General features: G+C 35.7%; 1 long non-coding RNA gene across 2 annotated transcripts; it reads left to right on the top strand.

The window, feature by feature from the left end:
- Nucleotides 1-12,006: 12,006 nt before the first annotated feature.
- Nucleotides 12,007-15,362, top strand: LOC133784459 (uncharacterized). Of its 2 annotated transcripts, none has more exons than XR_009871350.1 (6): nt 12,007-12,461; nt 12,875-12,920; nt 13,297-13,479; nt 13,575-13,659; nt 13,742-13,827; nt 15,097-15,362. It is a non-coding gene; the product is annotated as an uncharacterized LOC133784459 (long non-coding RNA). The 2 variants fall into 2 exon arrangements; XR_009871351.1 differs by having other exon boundaries at nt 12,007-12,333.
- Nucleotides 15,363-15,961: the final 599 nt, after the last annotated feature.

A 15,961-nucleotide genomic window follows, 5' to 3' on the forward strand; every position in this document is an offset into this window, starting at 1 on the left:
TCAAATATGATTTTGTACTTCATATTTGATTTTTTTTCATCTAAACCTAACTGTAATCGGTTACTATCACAATCTGTTCTGGTTTCTGGTTTTTTTTTTTTTTTTCAGATCTGTTTAAATAACCAGGTACCATGATGCCATATTCTTTTTATTCATATATAATTTTTTTAGACCTAGTTGTAACCGGTTCCGATAACGATTAATTTATATATATATATTTTTGCTTGATTTGATTTTGTTTTCACACATCACTAAGTGAATTTTTTTTCAAACCTAGCTGTAACCGGTTATGATTATGATCAATTTAGATTTTTTGTTTGGATTTTATTTTTTTCTAGGTATGACTAAGTAATCGGTTAGCATCACTGTTACACCCAGATTTCGAGACTTGAGGTTGTAACCTCGAAAGCTGGATCCGTCAGGGGTGAGTTCGAGATGGTCAAAATACATGCTCGTAACCTAGATACCGAACCTTCAAAGCAGGTGGCAACCTCGAAGATGGGCGGCCTCGAAGTTCTTGCAAGCTCGAAAGACAGAACATCGGAGTACGTCAATTATTAGATGACCTCGGATCAAGTGGCCCGAGATTGGCATAAGTGTGAGCTCGGGGTAAGGCGGCCTCGGTGGTACTTACCCTCTCCGAACTGATTTTGGGAAAACAAGACAACTTGTACTTCACTGAGAGACTTAGACGGACATGGTGCTGATTGCTGACCTCGAACGGCTTAATAGGTCACTGGAAGAGACACAGTCCATGCTTTCAAGAGATATTATTGTTGTAACTTCCCTATAATAAAGGGATATTTATTAGTCAGTTACACACCCCCTGGTCTTCAGGGGACATTTCCTTGTATATAGGAGTTACAGACTTTAAAGCCATTAAATTTATTAATATACAGGATAACTTCCCTGAACGTGTGGGATAGTATTTTGAGACTTCCTCTATACATAGAGAAGTCATGTACCTCTGTAAAGGAGGGAAATTTTGTAATCTGGGGAGAAACTCTGGAGAATTCATCTCTGAAGAATTTCCAGAAATTTCCTAAGTTTTAATAACAAAGACTCGTGGACTAGGCAGAGTTAATTGTTGAACCACGTAAAAAATCCTCCTTGTTTTGTTGTATTTTCAGGCCATAATTATTTACTGTTTACGTGCTCTACATTTCAAGTTGACGAAAAACGGCATCAACAATCACAACTAGTTCTTTTTTTATTTTCAGATCTATTTTTCAAAGTTTTATAAAAAAACCCATATTTGATGTAATTTCCTCAAAAATTTATTGGGATGTATATTTCTCAAAATAAATTAGTGGGCCCAACAAGCTTCGGCAGTATTACTTAGCAGCCTGTAAACATCAATTCCAAAGCCCAATTCTTTTTCACATCATCTGCAATTTTATTTATTTATTTTCAAATTTTAGGAGTGGTCTGGTTTCAATTTTTCATTATTTTAGAGATATTTCTAAAATAAAGTAAGACTTTATTAATCGAAATGAGGGAGGGGCCATGCCAGCTATGGTTCTGTAATAAAATAATTTGGTAAAATTCACTTTAGAAAAGGATGATTTTGTGCTCCAAAATTTAGCACGTATCCTCATCCTGTACGAAGCTAGTTCATTACAATATATATATATTAGATAAAAATAAGTGTAATAGTTTTAAAATTATAAATATATTTATTTAAATATCTATTTAATTTTATTATTTTATAATTATTCCTAATTAAATTTTACTTGATATATATATAAAATATGTATTATGTGTAAATATATAAATGTGCACGTTTTGTTTTCCAAACAAATTGTTTTGTATAGGTGAAGGTGATACTTGAAGATGGACAGCAGTATGAAGGCGATGTTTTAGTTGGCATTTGGTCCAGGTTGGGTAATAAACTTTCTCCATATATATATATATATATAATAAATTGTAAAAACTATATATAATTTATAATAGAATGAATTATAATTTTATAGTATATATAAATATTTATATCAATAATTTTTATATATATAACATTAAAACACAATATTGATATATATATATTTACATAGTTACATGATATATATATGAAATACAATAATATTTAAAAAGAAATTAATAATAGAAATAAAATAAGAATAGAAAAAGTCATACGGTAGACAGTAGTATACATACATTAATTATTTTTAGTTTCTAAGGTATCTCTACTTTGGTAAATTTGATGAAGAAAAAAATTTAATTATTTAAATTATTATAAAATATCTTAAAAATATCATATTTTAATTAATTAATTTTTTTAAGTTTATATTTGTTCTAGTTTTTGAATTTGAGAGTCACAACAAAAAATTATAAATTATATATTTAATATAATATTAAGTTTAAATTTAAGTTTAATTAATTTTTATTTAAGTTATAAATTATATTGTTTTATTATTTTAAAATAATTATTATTATAAAATATCTCAAAAATATATTATTTTAATTTGTTTAATTAATTATTTATACCGTTAAATATAAGAACATTCCGTTAAAATTAACGGAAAAAAATAAAAAACTATTGAAACCAATAATTTTCGTTATCTACACACATTTTATATAGAAGACTTTAAAGTATTGCCTTCCTAATAAGTTTTTTTTTTCCTTGAAACAATTATTTTTATAAGTAAATTTACAATAATCATTATAATATGGTTTTAATTAATAATAATATTTATATGGACCAATGGAGGTGGGCGCCTTATTATTATCATTATTATTTTGATTTTATTATATTTTTAAATTTTAGAATGCGTTGATCAGATTTTTTTAAAGCAATATAAATTGAAAATTATTATTATTTTTAAATAAATAAATTGAGGGATCTCCCATCTGGCTCTGCAATAAAAGAAAAATTCAAGGAAAAATACAAGTGGCCCAACATAGAATATATACGTGCATTGTTCCTCTGCCACTAATTTATTTCATTGTTTTGCTTTATATGAAAAATAATTTCAATATAAATATTTGTTATTTTCTCATATATTATAAGATTATTTTTTTACATACATAAAAAAAAAAAAAAGTAAATTCAGTGGGGGGCCTTCTTATGCCATAATAATTTCAAGGTTGTCCTTTGTTTGTCCTAGTGGGTGCATGGTCTCATCTCATCACAATTTTAGTTTAATAAGGTAAAGATGAAAATTAGAAAATTGGAGAGAACTAGAAATATGAGTAGTTTGGTTGGTGGGAAGAGAGAGAGGAAAAGAAAATTAGATAGACAAATATGGTGGGACCCACTGAAATATTTTTTCTCCAATTTGGAGAGAAAACCAAATAAAAAATTTTTGACTTTATTTTTTGAAGTTTAATGACTAAAATGATATTGACTTTCACATTATTTATTATTTTTAATAAAAAATATTTTATTTTTATCTTCACATTTTTGTATATCTTGAAAAATAATAATATATATTGTGTTATTTAGTTTAAAAATTTAAATTATAAATTATTTATATGTATTTTTTTAGAATATAAAATAAATGGAAAAAAAAAATAGTACGCATGATAAAAAAATTATTTTTATGTTAATTATGATAAAGTTATAAGAGAAAAATATAATATTTAAATTATGAATAATGCATAAAGATAAATATATAAATATTAATATAATAGTAAAAAATGTCAATTTTATCTTACATACCAATCAATAAACATAAAATAATTTTCTTTCCTCTCCTTTTACCAAACAAATAGGAGAGAACATATTTTCTTCTTTTCTTTATCTTTTCTATCCCTGCTATATTTTCCATCATTCTTAATGTAATAAGGGTGAAGTTTTTACTTTTATCTAAATATATATATATATATATATATATTTATGTCGAAATTACACCCACCATTTATTTTTAAAACTTTCTTTTTATAAATAAATATGAGATTTCAAACTTTACTTTATATTTTTTCAAGGTACATATCTAAATTGTCAATAGATCGGCTAATACTCGCGTAAAAAAAAAAACACTCTGTCCTTATTAGCCCAAGCAACAAAAGCTCCATTAAGGTCTCTATTAACCCAACAAATAGGAAATCGCAAACGTTGAAAAATATTTACCTTAAGAGCACTCTTAATTGATTATGTATAATAACTAAATATGTAAAATATAGCTCAAAATCTATAAAATGACATTTCTAGCGGATGATATATAATAGCTAAGACATTTAGCTAAGCTATAGTAATATAAATCATTCTTCATATTTGGCTACATATTATTCTCTGTAAACCTATTTAATTATTTTTTTTACTATTCTCTCGTTGTTTTTCTTTTTTTCTCTCTTCATTTTTTATTTAAATAAATAAATAATATATAAAAATATAATATTTAAATGTTATAAAATAAAATTATAAAGAATGTGTTATATATGATATTGTTGACACCGTTTTTCGTCAACTGAAAAATGAGAGCAATTAAACAAGAAGATATCAGAGTAAATAAAAAAAGATGAATACTAGAGATTTTTACGTGGTTCAGCAGTTAAATCTGTCTAGTTCACGAGTCTGTGTTATTAGCACTTGGGAGTTTTCTGGAAACTTTTCAGAGAATAGTTGCCCTGAGTTTTCTCTCAAGATTTCAGAATTTCGGTCCCTTACAAATGGAGTTTCCTTCTCTATTTATAGAGAATGTTTCAGAAATCGTTCCCACATATTTTGGGAAGATATTCTGTTAATCAAATAATATAATGCTATTTAATGCATCATTTCTTACGTACACGGAAACATCCCATAAAATGTGGGATTGGATAACAAATTAAATAATATCCCTTAAACATTGAGATTTTACAAAAATAAATACATTCATATGTAATCGATTAGCTCATATACAGGGTTCATTACATCTCCGAGGCTATCCATCAATCACGAGCTCGTCGTCTAACTTCGTCTATGCTCAGAACTAGTAATCATTGATGAAGTCGTCACATTCGAGCTTACACTTCCTGAGCTCGAACCATCTCATCTTGAAGGCAAGAGATGCACCAGGGAAACATGTGTCAAACCATGGCTATTGCGGGCTAAGAGCATATTCGAGGCTACACACCCTCGAGCTTTTCGAGGTCGTTGTTTACAACAAAGCAGTCTGACTGAAGGATCACATGACAATCGTGCATATTTCGAGATTACACCTAATGAGCCTAGATTTCGGGGTCATAACTTCTCATGTTCAAAATCTGGGTGTAACATTTTGCCCCCTCGAAAGTATCAGTTCGAATCCTATGAGAAGGAAACTTCTGAACTGTCCTTTTCGGAAATTGTACCATTAAATGTACTCGAGTGTGGACACGCGTCAGCCAGGGATCGATTAATCAGAGTACTTGAGTGCTCTGGTACCATACCCACGTCTATTTGTCTACCGCCATCACTTCATTTGTATTTGACCGTTAGATCATATAAGAAATCTGATCAATGGCTCAGATTAGCCCGACCTTTGGTCTCCTTTTGGGATTTACGTATAAATAGCCTCTCATCTTCTCCTTCTTCACCTTCGTCTTCAAGCTTTCAGAGAGAAAAATAAGAAGAAAAAAAAACCAGAGCCTTCACATTGCCTTGTCTTTGCATGTTCTCTAAACTGAGAAAGCAAAATAATCTAGGCTTGTTCGACTTCGCGAGCTCATTCTTGCAACCACTCCTCCGGTCGTCGATTTCATTGTATCCGCAATCTTCAGTGTATAAGTCTCTGTTCTTGACCCCATATGTTCATATTATATTTTTTCTTCGTGCACGTTGTATTGTTGTTGCACTGTAGGCACATTTATCGATTTTGCACTAGGATGTTCTCAGCTGACACTATGTAGATTTTAGGTTCTTTTGATATTATGGGTTTCAAACCCAAACTTTGTGTAAAGGATGAAAATACGGCTTTCTTTACTGTTGTTATTCAAATTATGGGTATCGTATCGTGTAAACCAAGAAATGGGGTATGGAATTAGGGTTTTTAAATTGCACGTTTCCCAAAATTATCATATTTTTTAGTAACCGCCAACTTTTCCCTAAAAATCTGGGATTCTTTAAAATAAATCCACTTTCCCCCTTTCGCGTTAAATACACGTTCGAAGCCTGTCTCTTTCAATAGCTCAGGTTTCTTCCGAGTTCGATCCCGTTCTTTCGATCGAGCTTGTTCCATGGTTTCGAGCATTCGAGCTCGAACTATCTTGAATTTTATCTTTTATTCCTTGTATGCCTGGCCCTTACCCTTTTCTTTCTTGCTAGATGTCGCAGAATTTTGGAAAACGGTGGGGGGTGAGTACTTGCAATTCCCTATTCTTCGACAACCCCGAGCCCGGAATCGCCCTTTACTCGAAATCAGCAGCTAATTCGCGAGCACAAAGAGAGGTGTGAGCAAGAAGACATTCGAGCTCACTTCCAGCGAAAAATCGATGAAGTTGGAGAGTGAAAGAGAAAAAAACTTCGGGTCGCGATCTCTCCAGACCCAGATCCTGAGCTTAGGCCGATCCCTCTTGACCCTAAACTTAAAGTAACAGTTGCCTTCAAGCCGGATGATCTCAAATTCTCACTGATGGAAGAATCATCAAGTTGTCCATCCACTTCACAGCCGACTACCATTCTTACCTCGAGGGGGGACTTCTTCGAGGCCGATCATTATTGGAGTTTGATTTCTTCGTTAGGGCAAATAAGCAACATCCTAGCTCGCCACGACCTAGGATTTTCAGTCTCGCTGAGGTGTCGAGCTCCTACCTCAAATGAACGGAGCTGCTATGCCTCGAGAGATGACCGTCCTGACAATAAGCTGAAGCTCGCGGCTTGGAGCCACGAGCATATGAAGGCAGGGGCCTTATTCCCCTTGAAGTCCTTTTTAAGGAATTTCTGGATTTTGTTGGGCTCGCGCCCTTCCAACTCCAGACCAACTCATACGGGGTCTTGTCAGCCCTAAGGTTGCTATACCACGAACTGAAGTGGGAAGGACCTTCGCCAAGAGAGATCCTGTATCTCTTTTGTTTGAAAAGAAACCCCTCCCGAGCTTGGGGAGGAGATGGCTTCTACTATCTATCGAGCTATCCCAATGAGAGGAAGATATTCGAGGACATGCCCAACTGTAACGACCCAAAATTACTGTTAAGGCTCAAGGGCCTTGATTAGGGTGCCGGGAGGGCACAATTGGAAGTTATGTGAATTAATGATGAAAATGCATGATTATGTGATAAGCATGCTTATACGATTATTTGGATATATGTGATACATGACTATGTGTATTAGTATGCATGTAGGCCCTGATTAGGTTATAAGGGCATATTTGTAATTTTGGCCCATTGCAGGAATAAAAGTAAATATCTGTGATAAATTATTGAGACCACATTATTATGTGGATATATTTGTAGTTTGTGGCTCAAGGCGATCCTAATGAGCAGTTTAGCGGAAAAGTCACAGCGGGGATTGTTACCCGGCTCGGGATGAGTCTGGGGGTATTTATGGGAATTTAGAGAATATATTGGAGGCTATTTGATATTGAGAAATATAATTGGTGATTAGTTAGGTATCAGAAATTAAGCGGTAAATATTAAAGACACTCGAGGAATTAGTGGGAATTGGGAGTAATGACCAAAATGTCCTTAGAGTGATTTAAAGGTTTAGTTATTATTGGGAGGGCAATGTGGTCATTTGGCTTACTAAGGGATAGGTTATATTCTGGTTTATGGCTTTAGTGGAAGTTGTAGAAAGACTCAGAAACTAAAGGAAAAGAAAAGAAGAAGGAAGGAAGGAAAGAAAAACAGAACACTTGGAGCTACCACTTTCTCTCTCTCGATTGGGTCATCTCTTCACCATTTCTAGAGGAATTTGAAGCTGTAAATTATGAGGGAGTCACAGCTAAGATTTGGAACCTTGATCCTTAAAGAAGTTGTAGAGGGTTAGCTGGGATTAACCATCAAATTAAGGTAAGGCTTAAAGAGTTTAGTCTGAGTTTTTCTGGTTTTGATGAGTTGTGTTTGAATTGAGTTTTGGATGGGAATTCTAGGGAGTTAAGCTTGAAGAGTTGAGGAGCTAAAGGCTGGAGGGATACTAAGGGTAACCCAAGATCGAATTCCCCATTTGAGATAAGAAATTCTGAGCTTGAACACTTGAATTTCTGGGCTGTTCTAGTTTTCTGGTTGAGTTCTTGAGTTTTGGAGTCAAATCTTGTTTTCTTTATTTAAAGGTGCATGTGGCTAAGTTTTGGGTTGTTGGGCCATTTGGTATGAGGTGTAGTGATTGGTAGGCTTGCTTTGAAGTATAGATTAGGTTTGGAAGGGTTCCAAGGGGTTTTGGTTCAAGAAAATCAAAGAAGGAAAAAACAGGGTGTTGCTGGTTTATGACTAGCGCTGTAGTGCAAGCCTTTGGGCGCTACAGTGCTAGGCTTGGGTTTCCTGGCACTTATGGTTCTGCTTGTAGCGCTATAGCGCGCTCTCTGAAGCACTGTAGCGCTACCCTGTCTCCAGAAGTGGGTTTTTGGGTTATTTCTTAGGGTTTTTGCCCGGGGGCTCAGGGTTTGATTCCACCACCTCGTTTGGTGGAATTAGGGCTTCCCGAGGGCTCGAGATTGGCCCCGAGGTTAGGTTTTGGTATTGAAGTTTAGTGATGGTTCTAATTTGTGAATGTGATTAGGAGCATGCCAGGGCTCGTACGGGATCGTGCTTGAGAGTTGACTTCGTTGAACAAAGCTAACGGAATCAAAGGTAAGAAAACTGCACCCGGTTATGTGTTTGTGATGGGACTAAGAGCTCCCTATATCTGTATGATGTCATAGATGGTATTATGCCATGGGACATGTGATAAACGGCTTAAGGGTGTCGTAAATAATACTTGTGCATAGGGCGCGGCTAACCACTGGTAGCCGAGGACAGCTTAATATTCATTGAGCTCGGTTTAAGCGGCCGGTGTCAGTGGGATAAATAGAGGGTGCGGCCTAAGGGCTTTAACCTGGTTATCATATTTGAATTGATTATTGATATGAAATGATGAACTTGGTATGCTGAATGCCTGACTATATAGCTGTTATGGATTGTTGAGCATGTGTTTATGCTTATGAGTTGTTTGATTGTTGGTTTGTAAATTGACTGCTTAATGGTTATGCTCTGCTATTTGGTTTCTTGTTGGGCCTCAGTTCACGGGTGCTGCGTGGTGCAGGTAAAGGCAAAGGCAAGGTGGACCAATCTTGAGTTGGAGAGCTTTGGGGTTGAATGTACATAGTTAGCTGATTGGCCGCCACGGTCGAGGAGTGACACAGGACGGGAAAAACCTAAATGTTTGTTTTGCCCTTAGAGTGGCTAGTAGTTGTACTTTTGTTCTGAATTTTGTAAACTGTCTTTTAAACGTTATTACTTTTGGGATCCCATGTACTAAAATGTTCAAATGTATGAAAAGCAACTTTTGTGGCCAAACTCTTTTAACCCTAGCTCAGTTATAGTTTCAGTAACACATTTTTTTTTTAACTAAATGACTTGATTAGCAAGTCTTGCACCTTCATAAACACACAGTGTAACGGTCTTGGCTATCCAGGGCATTACACCAACCATCCTCCTAACTTCAAGTTGGCGTTCTTTTGGACAGACGGCCTGACTCCTTCAAAATTTTATTCATTCAGACGAATCCGTAAGTATATGATCCTCTTTCCTTTCATGCTCGACTTTCGTTTAGGCTTGAACTAATCATAATGTATTCGAATCTTCAGGCAACTATCACCGTCCTACCCCTACGGACACAATGAAGGAGCACAAAGAAGCCCTGCTCCAGCTTCCAACTGTAGGCGCTCCCTGTCTTATCTTCTTCATGAGGATAAGCTTCGAGCCTGCGGTCTTTTGGAGCAGGACCAGTCAACGAACGAAACCACCTATCGGAAGTACACCAAGTGGGAGCATGTGCCACTCCCAACTGATAAGCTTCCTCCAAGGTGAAGCTCGAAAGCACGATCTCTAGCTCGCTGTCGCAGGAGTCCGTGTTCGGGGAATGATGCCAACGACGAGGCCTCGAGCTCGAGTGACAGAGGTAAGGTCATTCTCAGCTCGGCCTTGTGATCTTACTCCCGGATGATAGGGATAACTTTTATGTATGGTCTTGGGTAAATGATAGGGTCCATATGTTCGATAGCTGGGTGGGGAGAGACCAAACACTGTATAGTTTGAATGAAGTTTTGGATGGGATAGCCGTCCAATATGGAACAAACGACTATAGGGACCTTTCGAGGTTAACTTCCACATATAGGGAAGGGACTCCCTTAGCCTCCTCTGAAGATAGGGGAATTACCTGGTCGCCGAGCATGAGCTCGGGGGAGAGTTCCAGTTGGTTTTCTTGTCACTTGCCTTTGTTTCCTTAATTGTCTGCCTTACGCTTAATTTAGCATTTTAAGCTTGTTTTCTAATGTGATTTGATTATGCAGGCACTATGGACTCTAATCTCAAGAATATGCTCAATAGCTGTTCGGGAACCAAGCAGAGCAAATGCCCGAGGGCCTAAAAAACTGGCCGGCCCTCCTCCTCCTCCTCCAACTCCTCATGTTCTGAGCCCAGTCGCGACCTCCACTCCCCAGGTCGACATTCTTGTGGCAGATGTTCCTTCTCTGCTTCCTGCTGTCCAGATCCTTCCAACAATCGTCCCAGCTCTAAAGAAACCAACTCCCACTCGGGGGCGCCTGTTTTCGATTTCTACTCACTCTGAGAGTATGTTATCGACAACGCTGCTGGGACTCACGAAGCCAATCTCGGCTCAGACGTCTTGTCTCGAGTGGGCCAAAGCTTCAGTAGTCTTGGGGCTCCTCAACGGCAGTTCCTGGTCAATGCTTGGGACTCCCACGTCCTTTATGACAAGAGTACCGAGCTCTTCTCCTCGGTAATTTCTCTTCGTTATTTATTGTAATTTTACTTAGGGTGCGTTCTAACTTGATTTGTTTGTGTGTTAGGCTCTTGCTGCAGTTGCTCAGCTAAATTACAAGCTGAAAAACGAGGTTCATGCGAGCATGTCCTATGCTCAGGAGTCGAAGGATCTCCAACTTAAGCTCACTTACGAGTTCCAAGCTGCAAAGTCGAAGCTGGAGGCTGAGCTTAAAGAGAAAAACTCCAAGGTTGAGAAGCTCAAGAAGCTGAACGCTGAGCTCAAAGAGAAGAGTTCTAGGGCTGAAGAGCTTGAGAAGCTGAATGCCAAGCTCGAGGAGGAGAAAAAGGCCACCTTCGAGATAATAGAGGGTGAAAAGGCTTGTCTTCTCGAAGAGTTTAAGCAGAGGAAGGATCGGGCAGTTGACATGGCCATGTATAGGATTCGGGCCAACAACGCCGATCTCGACATGAGCTTCTTGGGCACCTTTGAGGACAAGCTTCTGGCCAAATGGAAAGCTTGGCTAGAGGCGGAGGAAGCCGCTCAAGAGGATGCTGAGAAGGCTAAGGAGGATGCTGAGAAGGCTAAGGGGGGGTCAAGTGCTATCAAGGGAGATGCTCCTGCTTCTTAGATCTCGATCATGGGCTGCGCCCCTTTAAAATCTTTTGTAATAGTTTAGAGCCTTTCTTTTGTTAGGAAACTTATACATGTTCTTTATTTATTTTCATGTATATCTAACATTAAACAAATTAATACGAGATAGCCTAAAACATGTTTCTAAAATTGAATTCAAAGAGAAACAATGGATAGAATACTTATAGTATACGCAACGAAATTAAAGAGTCCTTTCTTCAGTTTCTCTAACTCTTGAATCCTTTCTGTCGCAAAGTATTATCAAGAAACTGAACCATTCTTCTAATTTCTTCATAGTCTTCCAATGTAACCTTAGAATCATGATACAAAGAATAATATACTTAAATTTTATTTAAAAAAATTATAAGTTGTTAGTTTTTAAATATAATTAGAAAATAAAAATTAATAATATATCATTAATATTTTATTGTATTTTTTTTCTTAATATCATTAAATTTTGTATTTAAAATTAAAATAAAAACTAAAATTCTACCCAAGCCACGTTTTTTTTCCTTTTCCCCTAAACCCTATCTCTCTCTCTTTCTCACTTCTCAGCCGCAAGACTCACCCTCTCAACTCCCTCTGCCTCACGCTCGGCGAACAGCACGAATGGCGAACGATCGTGGGTATTGAGCAACCAATGGGGGCTGGAAATGGGCAAATGACGCAAATGATAGGGGCTTGGGGGTCTTGGGTGGCTCGGTCTCGCGCAGGGGTCGTGGGTGGCTCAGTCTCGCAGAGGGGTCGTGGGTGGTGGTGTAGGTAGCGGCGCGACAATGTGGCTGGGCTCTTTGTCCTCTCGTTCATTTCTTCAGACATATCCGAGTTCCACAGCTCCGAAGGTCCTCAATCTCCCCATCGTCGACTTCTACAGTTCCAAAGCTCCTAATGTTTGTTAAGTTTCATTTTTATTTTTATTCAGTTTTTCAATTTTTACAATGCTTTTGTAGAAACTCTATGGCCTCAACTAAACCCAAAACATATAAATGGAGCACCATCAATGCCTTTTATGCTTGAGGTTTGTTTTGTATTACAAGAATAAGATTCTTTCTTTCTTTCTTTTTCTTTTTTCATGCTGACCATTTACTGTAAGTATGAATTGAACAACAGTTCAATCTCTAATCTTTTGCTATATATTACTTCTTAGTCTCTTTTAATCTTTCATAAATGTGTAAAATCCCAAAGTGGCAACTTTTTAAGTCTCCTAAATCAATGGAAACACTACTTTGGTGTAGCCCATGGAAATTACTCATGCAATGAACTCTCTTTAGTAGCAACAATAGAGATTTTAGAATGCTCTATTGCCGTAGAACAGCAGATTGCTGAGGGCAATTCTAATCCTGACATCTAGCAATATTGTATTTTTCTTTTACATAATTACTGCAACAAATTAAATTTTGGTTTGATTTTGTTTTGTTTTGTTTTATGCAGAAGAGGAAGAAGAACTTGAAATGCTTCTGGAAAACTATCTCCAAAGGTTAGCTATCATCTCCCTTGTCCCTGGCAAAACAGAAAGAGAAGTCTAAATGCTATTTATTTGTTACAATAATTTTTTTTTTGAAAGATCTCTGCGTTCCCTTTGTATCATATCTGTAAAATCCATTGATATATAATGGCTAACTGTTATTGATCCTGTAAGATAATTATTTAAAAAATTTATATATGTGTGTGCGATGCGAATGTGTTTGAATGTCTACTGTCTAGTAAAGTATCAGCTCTTACTGTTTGGACTTTGAATTTGGTGTTAGAATATTACTTCATTCTAAAATTTTAGTCAAATTTTACCATCTTTCTTTAGTAGTGGGGATGATTAATGACGATGGTATGAATGTTTTGCTTTGGATATTATTCAGTTGGTAGGAGTGAAACAAGAAGGGAAAGATCTTGAAGAGTTTGTAGGGGATGAGGGCATTGGAGGGTCACCAAAAAAATCAACCCCTCATATGTTATGCAAAACTCTTACAGCTTATGATACCAGTTCGCATGGAGGATTCTCTGTTCGTCGGAGAGCTGCAGATGACTGTTTTCCTCCACTGGTGTGTTTTATTTTGCTGTTTGCTACATAAAAAATTAGTTTATTGGTTCTAGTTTAACTATAGCATAAATCAACTATGTCTTTTCTTTTTCAAAGGATTATAAATAGAGGAGACCCTCCCAAGAGCTTGTTGCGAAGGACCTGCACGGGGTAGAGTGGAGATTTCGACATATTTATAGAGGTAAGTTCTATAAAATTATGTTGTATGGTTTGATTGATGAAAGAATGTTGAAATCTCAGTATACATTTACTTGTGAGGTTAGCCAAGGAGACATCTACTGACTACAGGATGGAGTATTTTTGTAAACCAAAAGAATCTAGTTTCAGGGGATGCAATGCTCTTTCTGAGGTAATACATGCTTTATAGCTCTTTGTACCATTGCTACAGAACACTGGTACCATTATTGTTTGAGTTGTAGGCTTGGTCTCATTCTTTATATTGTAAGATTCAACCAAAAAAGAAGGCATTTTTTAAAAAACTAAATACTTAGCATTTCTGTAAACATGTTCTTGTCAAGTAGGAATGTTGGTGTTTTTTTCTTCCATGTATTAAAAGTGTTATTGTGCCTTGTAGTACTTGTTTTCCTTCCCTTGTTTTTTTTTTTCATGTATATATTTAAGAGAAAAAACACTTATATCTCAAATGTAATTAAGTGTCAAATATTAATTGTATCTATTTGTAACTATTCTTATAATCCTCTCTCCTCATTGTTTCTTCAATATTTTTGTAGTGTTGTTGATGTTTCTGTGTATCTCTTACTTGTTGCTTTTAGTGATTAATTTTGATGTTTCATATGGTAACTTCTTTTATTTTTTACTCTGAGTTTGGGTTGGGAAAGACTTGTTTTTTTTTTGTCCACAGTCTTTGGTCTTGCTGGTAAGGATAGTGTGAGTTTTTTTATTCTTGAGTGGCTTATGGTTGTTTGGGAGTGAGAGATTGTAGCAAAAGACTGTTTTAGTTTGTCTCTGTTTTTCACTACTGAGATCATTATTTATCTCTTTGGTGTAATGTTAGAGATTTCTTCTTGTTGTTTTCCTGGCTTTTTCTAAATTTGGTTTGACCAAGAGTATGGATTACTGTGTATTTTTTTTCCTCAATTTAAGCTTATATTATGATGATTCATTTTGTCCAATTGAGTCTTGCTCTGGTGTCCTAGTTTTTGAGATAGTTTATAAATGGACAGATTTTAATATAAAAGCTAAATGCTCTTGAATTCTTTTTTCATAGAACTTAAAAATTATTTAATTTCTAATCATGCATGTGTTTCTTGAACATTTCAAGTTACAAGTATTTCTTAGAATGAATTGAAAAAGAATAACATGTTAGATAAAAATAATTTTTAGGAATTGAATTTTTTTTTCTTTCTAATAGTTAAGAAATTAGATATATATATTTATCTTATTTATATGCCAAGTTATTGGAATTGACTAAATCTTGTGTTCTTTAATTGATAGAATTGTTGTCCTCTTTGATTGATATAGTGGAGCCACTTTAGTTTATGCGTTAGGTTTATGAATGCTTGTTTCGTTCTTGAGAGTGCAACATAAGAATGGCTTTTGTGTTTCACTCTTTACTCATCTTTATTATGTCTGATATTGATCTAATTTTATTATGCAGGGTTGCAAAGGGCTCTATCATTGGGAAAGGTATAACAAAAAAAAAATGTCATGATGCTGCCATAGTTGATTATTCCTATGTTTAAAGTGGACAAAAAGTGTTCATTCAAAGAAAGAGATTGAGAGAAAGGTTGCTAGTCATTGAAAAATTTAGTCAATTGAGTTGTATATGCTCTTTTTTATTGTACTTGTTGACGCCGTTTTTCATCAACTTAAAATGTAGAGCAATTAAACAATAAGAACTATGGCACAGATGAACAATACAGTAGGACAACAAGAATTTTACGTGGTTCAGCCGTTAACTCTGCCTAGTCCACGAGTCTATTTTATTAAGACTTCAGAGTCTTTTGGAAATCCTTCAGGGATGAATTCTCCAGAATTTCTCTCAAGATATCAAAAGATCCGTCCTTTACAAATGTTCATGACCTCCCTATTTATAGAGGGTTCTCAGAGTTCATACCCACATATTTCGAGAAGATACTCTTATTCATTAATAAAAATAATGATATTAAATTCTATAATTCCTATATACAAGGAAATGTCCCCTGAAGACCAGGGGTGCATAACAGACTTGTTAATATCCCTTTAATGTTGGGATGTTACAACAATAAATATCTTTAAATGCATGGAACGCGTCTCATCGGATGACCCATTAAGCGTTCGAGGTTGGCAATCAGCATCATGTCGGTCCAGATCTATAGATAAGTTATGAGCTAGTTACCTTACCCCAAGACCAGCTTGGAGCGGTTAAATACCACCGAGGCTGTTACACTCCGAGCTTATACTCATGCCAAGCTCGGGCCACTTGATCTGAAGGCACCCGACATCGGATATCTCCCGATGCTAAGTCCTTTCGATCTTAGAAA

Source organism: Humulus lupulus, chromosome 6, assembly GCF_963169125.1.
Source record: "Humulus lupulus chromosome 6, drHumLupu1.1, whole genome shotgun sequence".
NCBI classification, from domain to species: Eukaryota; Viridiplantae; Streptophyta; class Magnoliopsida; order Rosales; family Cannabaceae; genus Humulus; species Humulus lupulus.